Source organism: Phyllobates terribilis, unplaced genomic scaffold (genome assembly GCF_046119375.1).
Source record: "Phyllobates terribilis strain yellow unplaced genomic scaffold, ASM4611937v1 Scaffold_8__6_contigs__length_399053987, whole genome shotgun sequence".
In the NCBI taxonomy this organism is placed as follows: Eukaryota; Metazoa; Chordata; class Amphibia; order Anura; family Dendrobatidae; genus Phyllobates; species Phyllobates terribilis.
The window spans coordinates 55,927,436-55,948,049 of NW_027362768.1; the positions used below are offsets into that span (position 1 = coordinate 55,927,436).

General features: G+C 49.1%; 1 protein-coding gene across 3 annotated transcripts in view; it reads left to right on the plus strand.

Annotated features, from left to right (window-relative positions):
- HMCN1 (hemicentin 1) overlaps positions 1-20,614 on the plus strand; it is a 924,522-nt gene that overhangs the window by 146,759 nt on the left and 757,149 nt on the right. The gene's annotated exons all lie outside the window — the stretch shown is intronic.

Sequence of the window (20,614 nt, forward strand, 5' to 3'; positions counted from 1 at the left end):
CACTACATGGTTCCCCTTAACTTTGGTTCCCCACAACTCCTCCATTTCGGCCCGGGGCAGCACTATGATGCTTTTTAGGCCCCCTTCAGAACTGGAGTGGTGTATTGTTGAATGTGTGGTAGGGGTCCTGTGTGGTGCTCCATCCTTACCTTGGAGAGGAGATACCGCACCTCATTCTGAGGTGCAGTACCCCTGTGGCGACTGAACCCTCAGGGGCGCCACAAAATGACATCATGGAAGGTCCTTTTAGACCACCGCGAGCTGTATAAGAGACCGGACGCAGCGGAGAAAAGATTGGGGGCCATCAGAAGGTAAGTATAATCTTTATTTTTCATTTTTTACCATTTTTATTCTTTTTTTTAAGTATTACTTGGTCACGCTATATAAATCCATGCCGGTTGCATGGATTTATATAGTGTGATCAAGTTGTCAAGCACTTTTCCAAGTGATGCTAAAATTGCTTGGAAAAGCGCTTGACAACCTTCATGCAGAAATGCATGCAAAAACGCTTGACAAACGCTTCTACCTGGCAGGAAAAACGCATGTAAAATCCGCATGCATTTTTCCTGCCAGGGAGATGCGGAAAAAATCTGCAGCATTTCTGCATCGTGGGCACTTAGCCTAAGGCTGAAACCTGAAGAAGTGTGTGGGGCATATTAATGCATTGATGTTCCACAATGTCCAAGTGCAGACCCAAAAATCAATCTCAGGCTGCCAGATACAAGCTTAAAGAGACCATGAGAAGGGCAACACAATAGAAAAATTATAATAATAGAATTATGTGAAAATGTGAAGCGAGGGCCACATAATGACATGGCGGTGGACGTGGTGGTGGTGGCGGGCAAAGCCCAAAATTAAAGTGGGCATGTTTTTGCTGGCATTGTAAAGTGCTGGGGAATATGTATTCCACTATCTAGCTAACAATTTTGAATGAGGGAAAGACTCCCAAATGTAGGGGTGAGAGCCCTCAAAAATATAAAAGGAAAAACTAAAGCTAAAATGCTATGTGTGAACTTATGCTAAAGGGGAGGTATATATTATCTTTATTATTTTTTTTTATTTTTATTTTGCGTTATATACAAGTAATTATGAAGGAAAAAATGTTCCTTAGCATTTTTCCCTTTAAAAATAATTTAGGTTTGGTTTGGTAGGTCTTCTTATAAATCCGTAAAACCGGCGCAATAGTCTGACAGCATTATTCCCAGATACCATATGTGAGTCAGAAAGGCATGCAGGCATCTTCTCCATGCTGTTCCCATTTAGTTTTAGCTCTTTCCCATCCATTTCAGCTTTTTTTCACAGGCCACCAGACCTGTTTTTTGGGTCCAGCAGAAACATATTCGGCTTTCCCATTGACTTGCATTGGATTCGTTATTCGGTACGAATACAAAGATATTAGAAATTATTTGTGCTGATTTTCACTATTCACTCATCACTAGACCTTAGCTGTCCTGCAGGATTTTAATCCATGATGGTGTAGTGTGTTACTAATGGTAATCTTTGAGACTGTGGGCCCAATTCTCTTCAGATCATTGACCATGTCCTCCAATGTAGATCTGGGCTGATTCCTGACATTTGTCAGAATCATCCTTACCGCATGAGGCGAGATCTCGTATGGAGCCCCAGACCGAGGAAGATTGACAGTCATCTTGTGTTTCTTCCATTTTCTAATAATTGCGCCAACAATTATTGCCTTCTCATAAAGCTGCTTGCCTATTGTCCTGTAGCCCATCTCAGCCTTGTGCAAGTCTACAATTTTGTCCCTGGTGTCCTTAGACAGCACTTTGGTCTTGGCCATGGTGGAGAGGTTGGAGAGTGATTGATTGAGTGTGTGGACAGGTGTCTTTTATACAGGTAACAAGTTCAAACAGGTGCAATTAATACAGGTAATGAGTGCAGAGTAGGAGGGCTTCTTAAAGAAAAACTACAGGTCTGTGAGAACCAGAATTCTTGCTGGTTGGTAGGTGATCAAATACTCATTTCATACAATAAAATTCAGTTTAATTATTTTAAAGTCATACAATGTGATTTTCTGGATTTTTTTTAGATTTTGTCTCTCACAGTTGAAGTGTACCTACGATAAAAATTACAGACCTCCCCATTCACTGTAGGTGGGAAAACTTTCAAAATCGGCAGTGTATCAAATACAATACTTATTTTCCACACTGTAGCTGCTCAATCATAGAAACACGTCATGAAGCTCCCAACGCAGTTTTTGTGCTGATGTTAATAGTAGAGTTATGGAATCAGCAGAGCACTGGTGACTTATTGCACTACGTATGCCTTTCATATCTCGGTGACACAGCTACAGGGTGGTACTGGCCCACCGGGACACAGGACAATCCTCCGAAGGGCCCGCCCCCAGCCCCAACTAGTCTAACGCTGATTGGCTGCATTTGTGTGACCTCACAACAGAGCTCAGGCAAGGAGCTTTGTTGTGATTGGTCAGATGTCCTGCCCAAGACGAGCAGCACAGCCGTATTGGAGCAGAAAGAGAGGGACATTGAGGACTGCAGTATGAGCAAGTAAATAAACTATGATACCTCCAGCCACTGCCATTAAGTGCCCTGAGGCAGTTAGGAGAGGGGGCCCCTCATGCAATCTAAAGGGGGGCATGGGGACGGGGCCCAAATTTCTAATTTCCTGTTTGCCCCTCTCCCCCACTGTGTCACCTGTAATTTCCTGTGGGCCTCCCTTCCCCCACTGTGTCACTTGTAATTTCCTGTGGGCCCCCCCTCCCCTGCTGTGACACCTGTAATTTAACGTGGGCCCCATACCCCACTGTGTCAACTGTAATTTCCTGTGGTCTCCCTTCCGCTACTGTGTCACCTGTAATTTCCTGTGGGCCCCCTTCTCCCACTGTGTCACCTGTAATTTCCTGTGGGCCTCCCTTCCCCCACTGTGTCACCTGTAATTTCCTGTCGGCCCCCCTCCCCTACTGTATCACCTGTAATTTCCTGTGGGCCCCCATTCCTCCACTGTGTCAACTGTAATTTTCTGCAGGCCCCCCTTCCTCCACTGTGTTAACTGTAATTTTCTGTGGGCCCTCCTACCTCCACTGTGTCACCTGTAATTTCCTGTGGGCCCCCTCCCCCACTGTCAACTGTAATTTCCAGAGGGCCCCCCTTCACCCACTGTGTCACCTGTAATTTCTTGTGGGCCCCCCATTCTCCTACTGTGTCACCTGTAATTTCCTGTGGGCCCCCTTCTCCCACTGTGTCACCTGCAATTTCCTGTGGGCCTCCCTTCCCCCACTGTGTTACCTGTAATTTCCTGTGGGCCCCCTTCCCCCACTGTGTCACATGTAATTTCCTGTGGGCCTCCCTTCCCCCACTGCATCACCTGTAATTTCCTGTGGGCACCCTTTCCTCCACTGTGTCACCTGTAATTTCTTGTGGGCCCGCCTTCCTCCACTGTGTCAACTGTAATTTCCTGTGGACCCCCTTCCCCCACTGTGTCATCTGTAGTTTCCTGTGGACCTCCCTTCATCCACTGTGTCACCTGTAATTTCCTGTGGGCCCCCCTAACCCCACTGTGTCACCTGTAATTTCCTGTGGCCCTCCTTCCCCTACTGTGTCACCTGTAATTTCCTGTGAGCCCCCCTTCCCCTATTGTGTCACCTGTAATTTCCTGTGGGCCCCCTTCTCCCACTGTGTCACCTGCAATTTCCTGTGGGCCCTCCTACCCCACTGTCACCTGTAATTTCCTGTGGGCCCCCTTTCATCACTGTGTCACCTGTAATTTCCCGTGGGCCCCCTTTCCCCCAGTGTGTTACCTGAAATTTCTTGAGGGAGCCCTTCCCCCACTCTGTGACCTGTAATTTCCAGTGGGCCCCCATACCCCACTGTCACCAGTAATTTCCTGTGGGCCTCCTTCCCCCCACTGTGTCACCTGTAACTTCCTGTGGGCCTTACTTCCTCCACTGTGTCAACTGTAATTTTCTATGGGCCCGCCTACCTCCACTGTGTCACCTGTAATTTCCTGTGGGCCCCCCTTCCCCACTGTCACCTGTAATTTCCTGAGGACCTCCCTTCCCCCACTGTGTCACTTGTAATTTCCTGTGGGCCCCCCTTCCTCCACTGTGTCACCTGTAATTTCCTGTGGGCCACCCTTCCTCCACTGTGTCACCTGTAATTTTTGGTGAGCCCGCCTTCCTCCACTGTGTCACCTGTAATTTCCTGTGGGCCCCCCTCCCCCACTGTATCACCTGTAATTTCCTGTCGGCCCCCTTCCCCCACTGTGTTACCTGTAATTTCGTGTGGGCCCGCTTCCCCCACTGTGTCACCTGTAATTTCCTGTGGGCCTCCCTTCCCCCACTGTGTCACCTGTAATTTCCTGTGGGCCCACTTCCCCCACTGTATCACCTGTAATTTCCTGTGGGCGCCCCTTCCTCCACTGTGTCACCTGTAATTTATTGTGGCCCGCCTTCCTCAACTGTGTCACCTGTAATTTCCTGTGGGCCCCCCTACCCCACTGTCACCTGTAATTTCCTGAGGACCTCCCTTCCCCCACTGTGTCATTTGTAATTTCCTGTGGGCCCCCCTTCCTCCACTGTGTCACCTGTAATTTCCTGTGGGCCACCCTTCCTCCACTGTGTCACCTGTAATTTTTGGTGAGCCCGCCTTCCTCCACTGTGTCACCTGTAATTTCCTGTGGGCCCCCCTCCCCCACTGTATCACCTGTAATTTCCTGTGGGCCCACCTTCCCCCACTGTGTTACCTGTAATTTCCTGTGAGCCCCCTTCCCCCACTGTGTCACCTGTAATTTCCTGTGGGCCTCCCTTCCCCCACTGTGTCACCTGTAATTTTCTGTGGGCCCCCTTCCCCCACTGTATCACCTGTAATTTCCTGTGGGCCCCCCTTCCTCCACTGTGTCACCTGTAATTTATTGTGGCCCGCCTTTCTCCACTGTGTCACCTGTAATTTCCTGTGGGCCCCCTTCCCCCACTGTCACCTGTAATTTCCTGTGGCCCTCCCTTCCTCCACTGTGTCACCTGTAATTTCCTGTGGGCCCCCCTTCCCCCACTGTGTCATCTGTAATTTCCTGTGGGCCCGCTTCCCCTACTGTGTCACCTGCAATTTCCTGTGGGCCCCCCTTCCCATATTGTGTCACCTGTAATTTCCTGTGGGCCGGCTTCTCCCACTGTCACCTGTAATTTCCTGTGGGCCCCCTTCCATCACTGTGTCACCTGTAATTTCCTGTGGGCCCCCCTTCCCCCAGTCTCTTACGTGTAATTTCCTGTGGGAGCCCTTCCCACACTGTGTGACCTGTAATTTTCTGTGGGCCCACCTCCCCCACTGTCACCTGTAATTTCCTGTGGGCCCTCTTCTCCCACTGTGTCACCTGTAATTTCCTGTGGGCCGTATTTCCTCCACTGTGTCAACTGTCATTTTCTGTGGGTCCGCCTACCTCCACTGTGTCACCTGTAATTTCTTGTGGGCCTCCCTCCCCCACTGTCACCTGTAATTTCCTGTGGACCTCCCTTCCCCCACTGTGTCACCTGTAATTTCCTGTGGGCCCCCCTTCCCCCACTGTGTCACCTGAAATATCCTGAGGGCCCCCCTTCTCCCACTGTGTCACCCGTAATTTCCTGTGGGCCTCCCTTCCCCCACTGTGTCACCTGTAATTTCCTGTGGGCCCCCTTCCCCCATTGTATCACGTGTAATTTCCTGTGGGCCCCCCTTCCTCCACTGTGTCACCTATAATTTCCTGTGGGACCGCCTTCCTGCACTGTTTCACCTGTAATTTTCTGTGGGCCCCCCTTCCCCCACTGTCAACTGTAATTTCCTGTGGACCTCCCTTCCACCACTGTGTCACCTGTAATTTCCGTGGGCTCCCTTCCCCCACTGTGTCACCTGCAATTTCCTGTGGGCCCCCTTCTCCCACTGTGTCACGTATAATTTAATGTGGGCCCCCTTCCCCCACTGTGTCACCTGTAATTTCCTGTGGGCCCCCTTCCCCCACTAGGTTACCTGTAATTTCCTGTGGGCCCCCTTACCCCACTGTGTCACCTGTAATTTCCTGTGGGCCCCCCTCCCCCACTGTCACCTATAAGTTCCTGTGGGCCCCCTTCTCCCACTGTGTCACCTGCAATATCCTGTGGGACCCCCTCCTCCACTGTCACCTGTAATTTTCTGTGGGCCCTCTTCCCCCACTGTGTCACCTGTAATTTAATGTGGGCCCTCTTCCCCACTGTGTCACTTGTAATTTCCTGTGGGCCCCCCCTCCCCTGCTGTGACACCTGTAATTTAATGTGGGCCCCATACCCCACTGTGTCACCTGTAATTTCCTGTGGTCACCCTTCCGCTACTGTGTCACCTGTAATTTCCTGTGGGCCCCCTTCTCCCACTGTGTCATCTGTAATTTCCTGTGTGCCCCCCTTCCCCCACTGTGTTACCTGTAATTTCCTGTGGGCCTCCCTTCCTCCACTGTGTCACCTGTAATTTCCTGTCGGCCCCCCTCCCCTACTGTATCACCTGTAATTTCCTGTGGGCCCTCCTTCCTCCACTGTGTCAACTGTAATTTTCTGTAGGCCCCCCTTCCTCCACTGTGTTAACTGTAATTTCCTGTGGGCCCCCCTTCCTCCACTGTGTCACCTGTAATTGCCTGTGGGCCCAACTTCCTCCACTGTGTCACCTGTAATTTCCTGTGAACCCCCCTCCCCCACTGTCACCTGTAATTTCCTGTGGACCTCCCTTCCCCCACTGTGTCACCCGTAGTTTCCTGTGGACCTCCTTTCATCCACTGTGTCACCTGTAATTTCCTGTGGGCCCCCCTAACCCCACTGTGTCACCTGTAATTTCCTGTGGACCCCCTTCCCCTACTGTGTCACCTGTAATTTCCTGTGGGCCCCCTTTCCCCTACTGTGTCACCTGTAATTTCCTGTGGGCTCCCTTTTCCCTCTGTGTCACCTGGAATTTCCTGTGGGCCCTCCTCCCCCACTGTCACCTGCAATTTCCTGTGGGCCCCCTTCCATCACTGTGTCACGTGTAATTTCTTGTGGGCCCCCTTTCCCAGAGTGTATTACCTGAAATTTCTTGTGGGAGCCCTTCCCCCACTCTGTGACCTGTAATTTCCAGTGGGCCCCCATACCCCACTGTCACCAGTAATTTCCTGTGGGCCTCCTTCCCCCACTGTGTCACCTGTAATTTCCTGTGGGCCCTCCTTCCCCCACTGTGTCAACTGTAATTTTCTGTGGGCCCGCCTACCTCCACTGTGTCACCTGTAATTTCCTGTGGGCCCCCCTACCCCACTGTCACCTGTAATTTCCTGAGGACCTCCCTTCCCCCACTGTGTTACCTGTAATTTCCTGTGGGCCTCCCTTCCTCCACTGTGTCACCTGTAATTTCCTGTCGGCCCCCCTCCCCTACTGTATCACCTGTAATTTCCTGTGGGCCCTCCTTCCTCCACTGTGTCAACTGTAATTTTCTGTAGGCCCCCCTTCCTCCACTGTGTTAACTGTAATTTTCTGTGGGCCCTCCTACCTCCACTGTGTCACCTGTAATTTCCTGTTGGCCCCCTCCCCCACTGTCACCTGTTATTTCCAGAGGGCCCCCCTTCCCCCACTGTGTCACCTGTAATTTCCTGTGGGCCCCCCATTCTCCTACTGTGTCACCTGTAATTTCCTGTGGGCCCCCTTCTCCCACTGTGTCACCTGCATTTCCTGTGGGCCTCCCTTCCCCCACTGTGTTACCTGTAATTTCCTGTGGGCCCCCTTCCCCCACTGTGTCACCTGTAATTTCCTGTGGGTCCCCCTTGCCCTACTCTGTCACCTCTAATTTCCTGTGGGCCCCCCTTCCTCCACTGTGTCACCTGTAATTGCCTGTGGGCCCAACTTCCTCCACTGTGTCACCTGTAATTTCCTGTGAACCCCCCTCCCCCACTGTCACCTGTAATTTCCTGTGGACCTCCCTTCCCCCACTGTGTCACCCGTAGTTTCCTGTGGACCTCCCTTCATCCACTGTGTCACCTGTAATTTCCTGTGGGCCCCCCTAACCCCACTGTGTCACCTGTAATTTCCTGTGGACCCCCTTCCCCTACTGTGTCACCTGTAATTTCCTGTGGGCCCCCTTTCCCCTACTGTGTCACCTGTAATTTCCTGTGGGCTCCCTTTTCCCTCTGTGTCACCTGGAATTTCCTGTGGGCCCTCCTCCCCCACTGTCACCTGCAATTTCCTGTGGGCCCCCTTCCATCACTGTGTCACGTGTAATTTCTTGTGGGCCCCCTTTCCCCCAGTGTGTTACCTGAAATTTCTTGTGGGAGCCCTTCCCCCACTCTGTGACCTGTAATTTCCAGTGGGCCCCCATACCCCACTGTCACCAGTAATTTCCTGTGGGCCTCCTTCCCCCACTGTGTCACCTGTAATTTCCTGTGGGCCCTCCTTCCCCCACTGTGTCAACTGTAATTTTCTGTGGGCCCGCCTACCTCCACTGTGTCACCTGTAATTTCCTGTGGGCCCCCCTACCCCACTGTCACCTGTAATTTCCTGAGGACCTCCCTTCCCCCACTGTGTCACTTGTAATTTCCTGTGGGCCCCCCTTCCTCCACGGTGTCACCTGTAATTTCCTGTGGGCCACCCTTCCTCCACTGTGTCACCTGTAATTTTTGGTGAGCCCGCCTTCCTCCACTGTGTCACCTGTAATTTCCTGTGGGCCCCCCTCCCCCACTGTATCACCTGTAATTTCCTGTCGGCCCCCCTTCCCCCACTGTGTTACCTGTAATTTCCTGTGGGACTCCCTTCCCCCACTGTGTTACCTGTAAAATCCTGTGGGCCCCCTTCCCCCACTGTATCACCTGTAATTTCCTGTGGGCCCCCTTCCTCCACTGTATCACCTATAATTTCCTGTGGGACCGCCTTCCTGCACTGTTTCACCTGTAATTTCCCGTGGACCTCCCTTCCCCAACTGTGTCACCTGTAATTTCCTGTGGGCCCCCCTTCTCCCACTGTGTCACCTGTAGTTTCCTGTGGGCCCCCCTTTTCCTACTGTGTCACCTGTAATTTCCTGTGGGCCCCCCTTTCCCTACTGTGTCACCTGTAATTTCCTGTGGGCCCCCCTTCCCCCACTGTCAACTGTAATTTCCTGTGGACCTCCCTTCCACCACTGTGACACCTGTAACTTCCGTGGGCTCCCTTCCCCCACTGTGTCACCTGCAATTTCCTGTGGGCCCCCTTCTCCCACTGTGTCACCTATAATTTAATGTGGGCCCCCTTCCCCCACTGTGTCACCTGTAATATCCTGTGGGCCCTCCTTCAACTACTGTGTCACCTGTAATTTCCTGTGGGCCCCCTTCGCCCACTTTGTCACCTACAATTTCCTGTGGGCCCCCCTCCCCCACTGTCACCTGTAATTTCCTGTGGGTCCCCTTTCCTCCACTAGGTTACCTGTAATTTCCTGTGGGCCCCCTTACCCCACTGTGTCACCTGTAAATTCCTGTGGGGCCCCCTCCCCCACTGTCACCTATAAGTTCCTGTGGGCCCCCTTCTCCCACTGTGTCACCTGCAATTTCCTGTGGGGCCCCCCTCCCCCACTGTCACCTGTAATTTCCTGTGGGCCCCCTTCCCCCACTGTGTCACCTGTAATTTCCTGTGGGCCCCCTTCCCCACTGTGTTACCTGTAGTTTCCTGTGGGCCCCCTTCCCCCACTGTGTCACCTGTAATTTCCTGTGGGCCCCCCTTCCCGCACTGTGTCACCTGTTATTTCCTGTGGGCTCCCCTTCTCCCACTGTGTCACCTGTAATTGCCTGTGGACCCCCCTTCCCCCACTGTTTCCTGTAATTTCCTGTGGGCCCCCTTCCCCCACTGTGTCACTTGTAATTTCCTGTGGGCCCCCCTTGTCCCACTGTGTCACCTGTAATTTCCTGTGGACCTCCCTTCCCTCACTGTCACCTGTAATTTCCTGTGGGCCCCCTTCCCCCACTGTGTCACCTGCAATATCCTGTGTGTCGCCTTCTCACACTGTGTCACCTGTAATTTAATGTGCGCCCCCTTCCCCACTGTGTCATCTGTCATTTTCTATGGGCCCACCTTCCCCTACTGTGTCATCTGTAATTTCCTGTGGGCCCCCCTCCCCCACTGTCACCTGTAATTTCCTGTGGGCCCCCTTCTCCCACTATGTCACCTGTAATTTAATGTTGGTCCAGTTCACCCACTGCGTCATCTGTAATTTCCTGTGGGCCCCCTTTTCCCACTGTGTCACCTGCAATTTCCTGTGGGCCTCCCTCCCCCACTGTCACCTGTAATTTCCTGTGGGCCCCCTTCCCCCACTGTGTCACCTGTAATTTCCTGTGGGCCCCCTTCCCCACTGTGTTACCTGTAGTTTCCTGTGGGCCCCCTTCCCCCACTGTGTCACCTGTAATTTCCTGTGGGCCCCCATCCCCCACTGTCACCTGTAATTTCCCGTGGGACCCCTTCCCCCATTGTGTCACCAGTAATTTCCTGTGGGCCCACTTCCCCCACTGCATCATCTGTAATTTTCAGTGGGCCTCTCTTCCTTCAGTGTGTCAACTGTAATTTTTTGTGGGCCCCCCTACCCCACTGTGACCTGTAATTTCCTGTGGACCTCCCTTCCCCAAATGTGTCACCTGTAATTTCCTGTGGGCCCCCCTTCCCCCACTGTGTCACCTGTAGTTTCCTGTGGGCCCCCCTTTTCCTACTGTGTCACCTGTAATTTCCTGTGGGCCCCCCTTCCCCTACTGTGTCACCTGTAATTTCCTGTGGTCCCCCTTCTCCCACTGTGTCACCTGCAATTTCCTGTGGGCCCCCCTCCCCCACTTTCAACTGTAATTTTCTGTGGGCCCCCATCCCACACTGTGTCACCTGTAATTTCCGTGGGCCCCCCTTCCCCCACTGTGTTACCTGTAATTTCCTGTGGGCCCACATACCTCCACTGTCACCAGTAATTTCCTATGGGCCCCCTTCCCCCACTGTGTCACCTGTAATTTCCGTGGGCCCCCCTTCCCCCACTGTGTCAACTGTAATTATCTGTGGGCCCGCCTACCTCCACTGTCAACTGTAATTTCCTGTGGAACTAACTTCCCCCACTGTGTCACCTGTAATTTCCTGTGGACCCCCCTTCCCCCACTCTGTCACCTGTAATTTCCTGTGGGCCCCCCTTCCCCTACTGTGTCACCTGTAATTTCCTGTGGGCCCCCTTCTCCCACTGTGTCCCCTGCAATTTCATGTGGGCCCCCCTTCCCCCACTGTGTTACCTGTAATTTCCTGTGGACCCCCTTCCCCCACTGTGTCACCTGTAATTTCCTGTGGATCCCCCTTGCCCTATTGTGTCACCTCTAATTTCCTGTGGGACCCCTTCCCCCACTGTGTCACCTGTAATTTCCTGTGGGCCCCCTTCCCCCACTGTGTCACCTGTAATTTCCTGTGGGCCCCCTTCCCCCACTGTGTCACCTGTAATTTCCTGTGGGACCCCTTTCTCCTCTGTGTCACCTGTAATTCCCTGTGGGCCCAACTTCCTCCACTGTGTCACCTGTAATTTCCTGTGGACCCCCCTCCCCTACTGTCACCTGTAATTTCCTGTGGACCTCCCTTCCCCCACTGTGTCACCTGTAATTTCCTGTGGGACCCCTTCCCCCACCGTGTCACCTGTAATTTCCTGTGAGCCCCCTTCCCCCACTGTGTCACCTGCAATTTCCTGTGTGGTGTAGTATATAATAGATCTGTCAGCTCTCCAGTATGGTGTAGTATATAGAGGATCTGTCAGCTCTCCTGTTTGGTGTAGTATATAGAGGATCTGTCAGCTCTCCTGTGTTGTGCAGTATATAGAGGATCTGTCAGCTCTCCTTTGTGGTATAGTATATAGAGGCTGTGCCAGCGCTCCTGTGTGGTGTAGTATATAGAGGAACTCTCAGCTCTCCTGTGTGGTGTAGTATATAGAGGAAAAGTCAGCTCTCCTGTGTGGTGTAGTATATAGAGGATCTGTCAGCTCTCCTGTGTGGTATAGTATATAGAGGATCTGTCAGCTCCCCTGTGTGGTGTAGTATATAGAGGATCTGTCAGCTCTCCTGTGTGGTATAGTATATAGAGGATCTATCAGCTCCCCTGTGTGGTATAGTATATAGAGGATCTGTCAGCTCTCCTGTGCGATGTAGTATATAGAGGATCTGTCAGCTCTCCTGTGTGATGTAGTATATAGAGGATCTGTCAGCTCTACTGTGTGGTGTAGTATATAGAGGATCTGTCAGCTCTCCTGTGTGGTGTAGTATATAGAGGATCTGTCAGCTCTCCTGTGTGGTGTAGAATATAGAGGATCTGTCAGCTCTCCTGTGTGGTGTAGTATATAGAGGATCTGTCAGATCTCCTGTGTGGTGTAGTATATAGAGGATCTGTCAGCTCTCCTGTGTGGTGTAGAATATAGAGGATCTGTCAGCTCTCCTGTGTGGTGTAGTATATAGAGGATCTGTCAGCTCTCCTGTGTGGTATAGTATATAGAGGATCTGTCAGCTCCCCTGTGTGGTATAGCATATAGAGGATTTGTCCGCTTTTCTGTGTTGTGTAGTATAAAGAGGATCTATCAGCTCTCCTGTTTGGTGTAGTATATAGAGGATCTGTCAGCTCTCCTTTGCGGTATAGTATATAGAGGATCTGTCAGCTCTCCTGTGTGGTGTTGTATATAGAGCTTCTGTCAGCTCTACTGTGTGGTGTAGTATATAGAGGATCTGTCAGCTCTCCTGTGCGATGTAGTATATAGAGGATCTGTCAGCTCTCCTGTGTGATGTAGTATATAGAGGATCTGTCAGCTCTACTGTGTGGTGTAGTATATAGAGGATCTGTCAGCTCTCCTGTGTGGTGTAGTATATAGAGGATCTGTCAGCTCTCCTGTGTGGTGTAGAATATAGAGGATCTGTCAGCTCTCCTGTGTGGTGTAGTATATAGAGGATCTGTCAGCTCTCCTGTGTGGTGTAGTATATAGAGGATTTGTCAGCTCTCCTGTGTGGTGTATTATATAGAGGATCTGTCAGCTCTCCTGTGTGGTGTAGTTTATAGAGGATCTGTCAGCTCTACTGTGTGGTGTAGTATATAGAGGATCTGTCAGCTCTCCTGTGTGGTGTAGTATATAGAGGATCTGTCAGCTCTCCTGTGTGGTGTAGTACATAGAGGATCTGTCAGCTCTCCTGTGTGGTGTAGTATATAGAGGATCTGTCAGCTCTCCTGTGTGGTGTAGTATATAGAGGATCTGTCAGCTCTCCTGTGTGGTGTTGTATATAGAGCTTCTGTCAGCTCTCCTGTGTGGTGCAGTATATAGAGGTTCTGTCAGCTCTCCAGGGTTGTGTATTATATAGAGGATCTGTCAGCTCTCCTGTGTGGTGTAGTATATAGAGGATCTGTCAGCTCTCCTGTGTTGTATAGTATTTAGAGGATCTGTCAGGTCCCATGTGTGGTATAGTATATAGAGGATGTGTCAGCTTTTCTGTGTTGTGTAGTATATAGAGGATCTATCAGCTCTCCTGTTTGGTGTAGTATATAGAGGATCTGTCAGCTCTCCTATGTGGTGTAGTATATAGAGGATTTGTCAGCTCTCCTGTGTGGTGTAGTATATAGAGGATTTGTCAGCTCTCCTGTGTGGTGTAGTATATAGAGGATCTGTCAGCTCTCCTGTGTGGTGTAGTATATAGAGGATCTGTCAGCTCTCCTGTGTGGTATAGTATATAGAGGATTTGTCAGCTCTCCTGTGTGGTGTAGTATATAGAGGATCTGTCAGCTCTCTTGTGTGGTGTAGTATATAGAGGATCTGTCAGCTCTCCTGTGTGGTGTAGTATATAGAGCATCTGTCAGCTTTCCTGTGTGGTGTAATATATAGAGGATCTGTCAGCTCTCCTGTGTGGTGTAGTATATAGAGGATCTGTTAGCTCTCCTGTGTGGTGTAGTATATAGAGGATCTGTCAGCTCTCCTGTGTCGTGTAGTATATAGAGGATCTCTCAGCTCTCCTGTGTGGTGTAGTATATAGAGGATCTGTTAGCTCTCCTGTGTGGTGTAGTATATAGAGGATCTGTCAGCTCTCCTGTGTCGTGTAGTATATAGAGGATCTCTCAGCTCTCCTGTGTGGTGTAGTATATAGAGGATCTGTCAGCTTTCCTGTGTTGTTTAGTATATAGAGGATCTGTCAGCTCTCCTGTGTGGTGTAGTATATAGAGGATCTGTCAGCTCTCCTGTGTGGTGTAGTATATAGTGGATCTGTCAGCTCTCCTGTGTGCTGTAGTATATACAGCATCTGTTAGCTCCCCTCTGTGGTGTAGTATATAGAGGATCTGTCAGCTCTCCTGTGTGGTGTAGTATAGAGAGGATCTGTCAGCTCTCCTGTGTTGTGTAGCATATAGAGGATCTGTCAGCTCTCCTGTGTGGTGTAGTATATACAGAATCTGTCAGCTCTCCCGTGTGGTGTAGTATATAGAGGATCTGTCAGCTCTCCTGTGTGGTGTAGTATATAGTGGATCTGTCAGCTCTCCTGTGTGCTGAAGTATATAGAGCATCTGTTAGCTCTCCTCTGTGGTGTAGTATATAGAGGATCTGTCAGCTCTCCTGTGTGGTGTAGTATATAGAGGATCTGTCAGCTCTCCTGTGTTGTGTAGTATATGGAGGATCTGTCAGCTCTCCTGTGTGGTATAGTATATAGAGGATCTGTCAGCTCCCCTGTGTGGTGTAGTATATAGAGGATCTGTCAGCTCTCCTGTGTGGTATAGTATATAGAGGATCTATCAGCTCCCCTGTGTGGTATAGTATATAGAGGATCTGTCAGCTCTCCTGTGCGATGTAGTATATAGAGGATCTGTCAGCTCTCCTGTGTGATGTAGTATATAGAGGATCTGTCAGCTCTACTGTGTGGTGTAGTATATAGAGGATCTGTCAGCTCTCCTGTGTGGTGTAGTATATAGAGGATCTGTCAGCTCTCCTGTGTGGTGTAGAATATAGAGGATCTGTCAGCTCTCCTGTGTGGTGTAGTATATAGAGGATCTGTCAGATCTCCTGTGTGGTGTAGTATATAGAGGATCTGTCAGCTCTCCTGTGTGGTGTAGAATATAGAGGATCTGTCAGCTCTCCTGTGTGGTGTAGTATATAGAGGATCTGTCAGCTCTCCTGTGTGGTATAGTATATAGAGGATCTGTCAGCTCCCCTGTGTGGTATAGCATATAGAGGATTTGTCCGCTTTTCTGTGTTGTGTAGTATAAAGAGGATCTATCAGCTCACCTGTTTGGTGTAGTATATAGAGGATCTGTCAGCTCTCCTTTGCGGTATAGTATATAGAGGATCTGTCAGCTCTCCTGTGTGGTGTTGTATATAGAGCTTCTGTCAGCTCTACTGTGTGGTGTAGTATATAGAGGATCTGTCAGCTCTCCTGTGCGATGTAGTATATAGAGGATCTGTCAGCTCTCCTGTGTGATGTAGTATATAGAGGATCTGTCAGCTCTACTGTGTGGTGTAGTATATAGAGGATCTGTCAGCTCTCCTGTGTGGTGTAGTATATAGAGGATCTGTCAGCTCTCCTGTGTGGTGTAGTATATAGAGGATCTGTCAGCTCTCCTGTGTCGTGTAGTATATAGAGGATCTCTCAGCTCTCCTGTGTGGTGTAGTATATAGAGGATCTGTCAGCTTTCCTGTGTTGTTTAGTATATAGAGGATCTGTCAGCTCTCCTGTGTGGTGTAGTATATAGAGGATCTGTCAGCTCTCCTGTGTGGTGTAGTATATAGTGGATCTGTCAGCTCTCCTGTGTGCTGTAGTATATACAGCATCTGTTAGCTCCCCTCTGTGGTGTAGTATATAGAGGATCTGTCAGCTCTCCTGTGTGGTGTAGTATAGAGAGGATCTGTCAGCTCTCCTGTGTTGTGTAGCATATAGAGGATCTGTCAGCTCTCCTGTGTGGTGTAGTATATACAGAATCTGTCAGCTCTCCCGTGTGGTGTAGTATATAGAGGATCTGTCAGCTCTCCTGTGTGGTGTAGTATATAGTGGATCTGTCAGCTCTCCTGTGTGCTGAAGTATATAGAGCATCTGTTAGCTCTCCTCTGTGGTGTAGTATATAGAGGATCTGTCAGCTCTCCTGTGTGGTGTAGTATATAGAGGATCTGTCAGCTCTCCTGTGTTGTGTAGTATATGGAGGATCTGTCAGCTCTCCTGTGTGGTATAGTATATAGAGGATCTGTCAGCTCCCCTGTGTGGTGTAGTATATAGAGGATCTGTCAGCTCTCCTGTGTGGTATAGTATATAGAGGATCTATCAGCTCCCCTGTGTGGTATAGTATATAGAGGATCTGTCAGCTCTCCTGTGCGATGTAGTATATAGAGGATCTGTCAGCTCTCCTGTGTGATGTAGTATATAGAGGATCTGTCAGCTCTACTGTGTGGTGTAGTATATAGAGGATCTGTCAGCTCTCCTGTGTGGTGTAGTATATAGAGGATCTGTCAGCTCTCCTGTGTGGTGTAGAATATAGAGGATCTGTCAGCTCTCCTGTGTGGTGTAGTATATAGAGGATCTGTCAGATCTCCTGTGTGGTGTAGTATATAGAGGATCTGTCAGCTCTCCTGTGTGGTGTAGAATATAGAGGATCTGTCAGCTCTCCTGTGTGGTGTAGTATATAGAGGATCTGTCAGCTCTCCTGTGTGGTATAGTATATAGAGGATCTGTCAGCTCCCCTGTGTGGTATAGCATATAGAGGATTTGTCCGCTTTTCTGTGTTGTGTAGTATAAAGAGGATCTATCAGCTCACCTGTTTGGTGTAGTATATAGAGGATCTGTCAGCTCTCCTTTGCGGTATAGTATATAGAGGATCTGTCAGCTCTCCTGTGTGGTGTTGTATATAGAGCTTCTGTCAGCTCTACTGTGTGGTGTAGTATATAGAGGATCTGTCAGCTCTCCTGTGCGATGTAGTATATAGAGGATCTGTCAGCTCTCCTGTGTGATGTAGTATATAGAGGATCTGTCAGCTCTACTGTGTGGTGTAGTATATAGAGGATCTGTCAGCTCTCCTGTGTGGTGTAGTATATAGAGGATCTGTCAGCTCTCCTGTGTGGTGTAGAATATAGAGGATCTGTCAGCTCTCCTGTTTGGTGTAGTATATAGAGGATCTGTCAGCTCTCCTGTGTGGTGTAGTATATAGAGGATTTGTCAGCTCTCCTGTGTGGTGTATTATATAGAGGATCTGTCAGCTCTCCTGTGTGGTGTAGTTTATAGAGGATCTGTCAGCTCTACTGTGTGGTGTAGTATATAGAGGATCTGTCAGCTCTCCTGTGTGGTGTAGTATATAGAGGATCTGTCAGCTCTCCTGTGTGGTGTAGTACATAGAGGATCTGTCAGCTCTCCTGTGTGGTGTAGTATATAGAGGATCTGTCAGCTCTCCTGTGTGGTGTAGTATATAGAGGATCTGTCAGCTCTCCTGTGTGGTGTTGTATATAGAGCTTCTGTCAGCTCTCCTGTGTGGTGCAGTATATAGAGGTTCTGTCAGCTCTCCAGGGTTGTGTATTATATAGAGGATCTGTCAGCTCTCCTGTGTGGTGTAGTATATAGAGGATCTGTCAGCTCTCCTGTGTTGTATAGTATTTAGAGGATCTGTCAGGTCCCATGTGTGGTATAGTATATAGAGGATGTGTCAGCTTTTCTGTGTTGTGTAGTATATAGAGGATCTATCAGCTCTCCTGTTTGGTGTAGTATATAGAGGATCTGTCAGCTCTCCTATGTGGTGTAGTATATAGAGGATTTGTCAGCTCTCCTGTGTGGTGTAGTATATAGAGGATTTGTCAGCTCTCCTGTGTGGTGTAGTATATAGAGGATCTGTCAGCTCTCCTGTGTGGTGTAGTATATAGAGGATCTGTCAGCTCTCCTGTGTGGTATAGTATATAGAGGATTTGTCAGCTCTCCTGTGTGGTGTAGTATATAGAGGATCTGTCAGCTCTCTTGTGTGGTGTAGTATATAGAGGATCTGTCAGCTCTCCTGTGTGGTGTAGTATATAGAGCATCTGTCAGCTTTCCTGTGTGGTGTAATATATAGAGGATCTGTCAGCTCTCCTGTGTGGTGTAGTATATAGAGGATCTGTTAGCTCTCCTGTGTGGTGTAGTATATAGAGGATCTGTCAGCTCTCCTGTGTCGTGTAGTATATAGAGGATCTCTCAGCTCTCCTGTGTGGTGTAGTATATAGAGGATCTGTTAGCTCTCCTGTGTGGTGTAGTATATAGAGGATCTGTCAGCTCTCCTGTGTCGTGTAGTATATAGAGGATCTCTCAGCTCTCCTGTGTGGTGTAGTATATAGAGGATCTGTCAGCTTTCCTGTGTTGTTTAGTATATAGAGGATCTGTCAGCTCTCCTGTGTGGTGTAGTATATAGAGGATCTGTCAGCTCTCCTGTGTGGTGTAGTATATAGTGGATCTGTCAGCTCTCCTGTGTGCTGTAGTATATACAGCATCTGTTAGCTCCCCTCTGTGGTGTAGTATATAGAGGATCTGTCAGCTCTCCTGTGTGGTGTAGTATAGAGAGGATCTGTCAGCTCTCCTGTGTTGTGTAGCATATAGAGGATCTGTCAGCTCTCCTGTGTGGTGTAGTATATACAGAATCTGTCAGCTCTCCCGTGTGGTGTAGTATATAGAGGATCTGTCAGCTCTCCTGTGTGGTGTAGTATATAGTGGATCTGTCAGCTCTCCTGTGTGCTGAAGTATATAGAGCATCTGTTAGCTCTCCTCTGTGGTGTAGTATATAGAGGATCTGTCAGCTCTCCTGTGTGGTGTAGTATATAGAGGATCTGTCAGCTCTCCTGTGTTGTGTAGTATATGGAGGATCTGTCAGCTCTCCTGTGTGGTATAGTATATAGAGGATGTGTCAGCTCTCCTGTGTGGTGTAGTATATAGAGGATCTGTCAGCTCTCCTGTGTGGTGTAGTATATAGAGGATCTGTCAGCTATCCTGTGTGGTGTAGTATATAGAGGATCTGTCAGCTCTCCTTTGTTGTGTAGTATATAGAGGATCTGTCAGCTCTCCTGTGTGGTGTAGTATATAGAGGATCTGTCAGCTCTCCTGTGTGGTATAGTATATAGAGGATCTGTCAGCTCTCCTTTGTTGTGTAGTATATAGAGGATCTGTCAGCTCTCCTGTGTGGTGTAGTATATAGAGGATCTGTCAGCTCTCCTGTGTGGTATAGTATATAGAGGATCTGTCAGCTCTCCTTTGTTGTGTAGTATATAGAGGATCTGTCAGCTCTCCTGTGTGGTGTAGTATATAGAGGATCTGTCAGCTCTCCTGTGTGGTGTATTATATAGAGGATCTGTCAGCTATGCTGTGTGGTGCAGTATATAGAGGATCTCTCAGCTCTCCTGTGTGGTGTAGCATACAGAGGATCTGTCAGCTCTCCTGTGTGGTGTAGTATAAAATAGATCTGTCTGCTCTCCTGTGTTGTGTAGTATACAGAGGATCTGTCAGTTCTCCTGTGTGGTGCAGTATATAGGGGATATGTCTGCTCTCCTGTGTGGTATAGTATATAGAGGATCTGTCAGCTTTCCTGTGTGGTGTAGTATATAGAGGATCTGTCAGCTCTCCTGTGTGGTATAGTATATAGAGGATCTATCTGCTCCCCTGTGTGGTATAGTATATAGAGGATCTGTCAGCTTTTCTGTGTTGTGTAGTATATAGAGGATCTATCAGCTCTCCTGTTTGGTGTAGTATATAGAGGATCTGTCAGCTCTCCTTTGTGGTGTAGTATATAGAGGATCTGTCAGCTCTCCTGTGTGGTGTAGTATAAAGAGGATCTGTCAGCTCTCCTGTGTGGTGTAGTATATAGAGGATCTGTCAGCTCTCCTGTGTGGTGTAGTATATAGAGGATCTGTCAGCTCTCCTGTGTGGTGTAGTATATAGAGGATTTGTCAGCTCTCCTGTGTGGTGTAGTATATAGAGGATCTGTCAGCAATCCTGTGTGATGTAGTATATAGAGGATCTGTCAGCTCTACTGTGTGGTGTAGTATATAGAGGTTCTGACAGCTCTCCTGTGTGGTGTAGTATATAGAGGATCTGTCAGCTCTCCTGTGTGGTGTAGTATATAGAGGATTTGTCAGCTCTCCTGTGTGGTGTAGTATATAGAGGATCTGTCAGCTCTCCTGTGTGGTGTAGAATATAGAGGATCTGTCAGCTCTCCTGTGTGGTGTAGTATATAGAGGATCTGTCAGCTCTCCTGTGTGGTATAGTATATAGAGGATCTGTCAGCTCCCCTGTGTGGTGTAGTATATAGAGGATCTGTCAGCTCTCCTGTGTGGTATAGTATATAAAGGATCTATCAGCTCCCCTGTGTGGTATAGTATATAGAGGATCTGTCAGCTCTCCTGTGTGATGTAGTATATAGAGGATCTGTCAGCTCTACTGTGTGGTGTAGTATATAGAGGATCTGTCAGCTCTCCTGTGTGGTGTAGTATATAGAGGATCTGTCAACTCTCCTGTGTGGTGTAGAATATAGAGGATCTGTCAGCTCTCCTGTGTGGTGTAGTATATAGAGGATCTGTCAGCTCTATTGTGTTGTGTAGTATATAGAGGATCTGTCAGTTCTCCTGTGTGGTGCAGTATATAGGGGATATGTCTGCTCTCTTGTGTGGTATAGTATATAGAGGATCTGTCAGCTTTCCTGTGTGGTGTA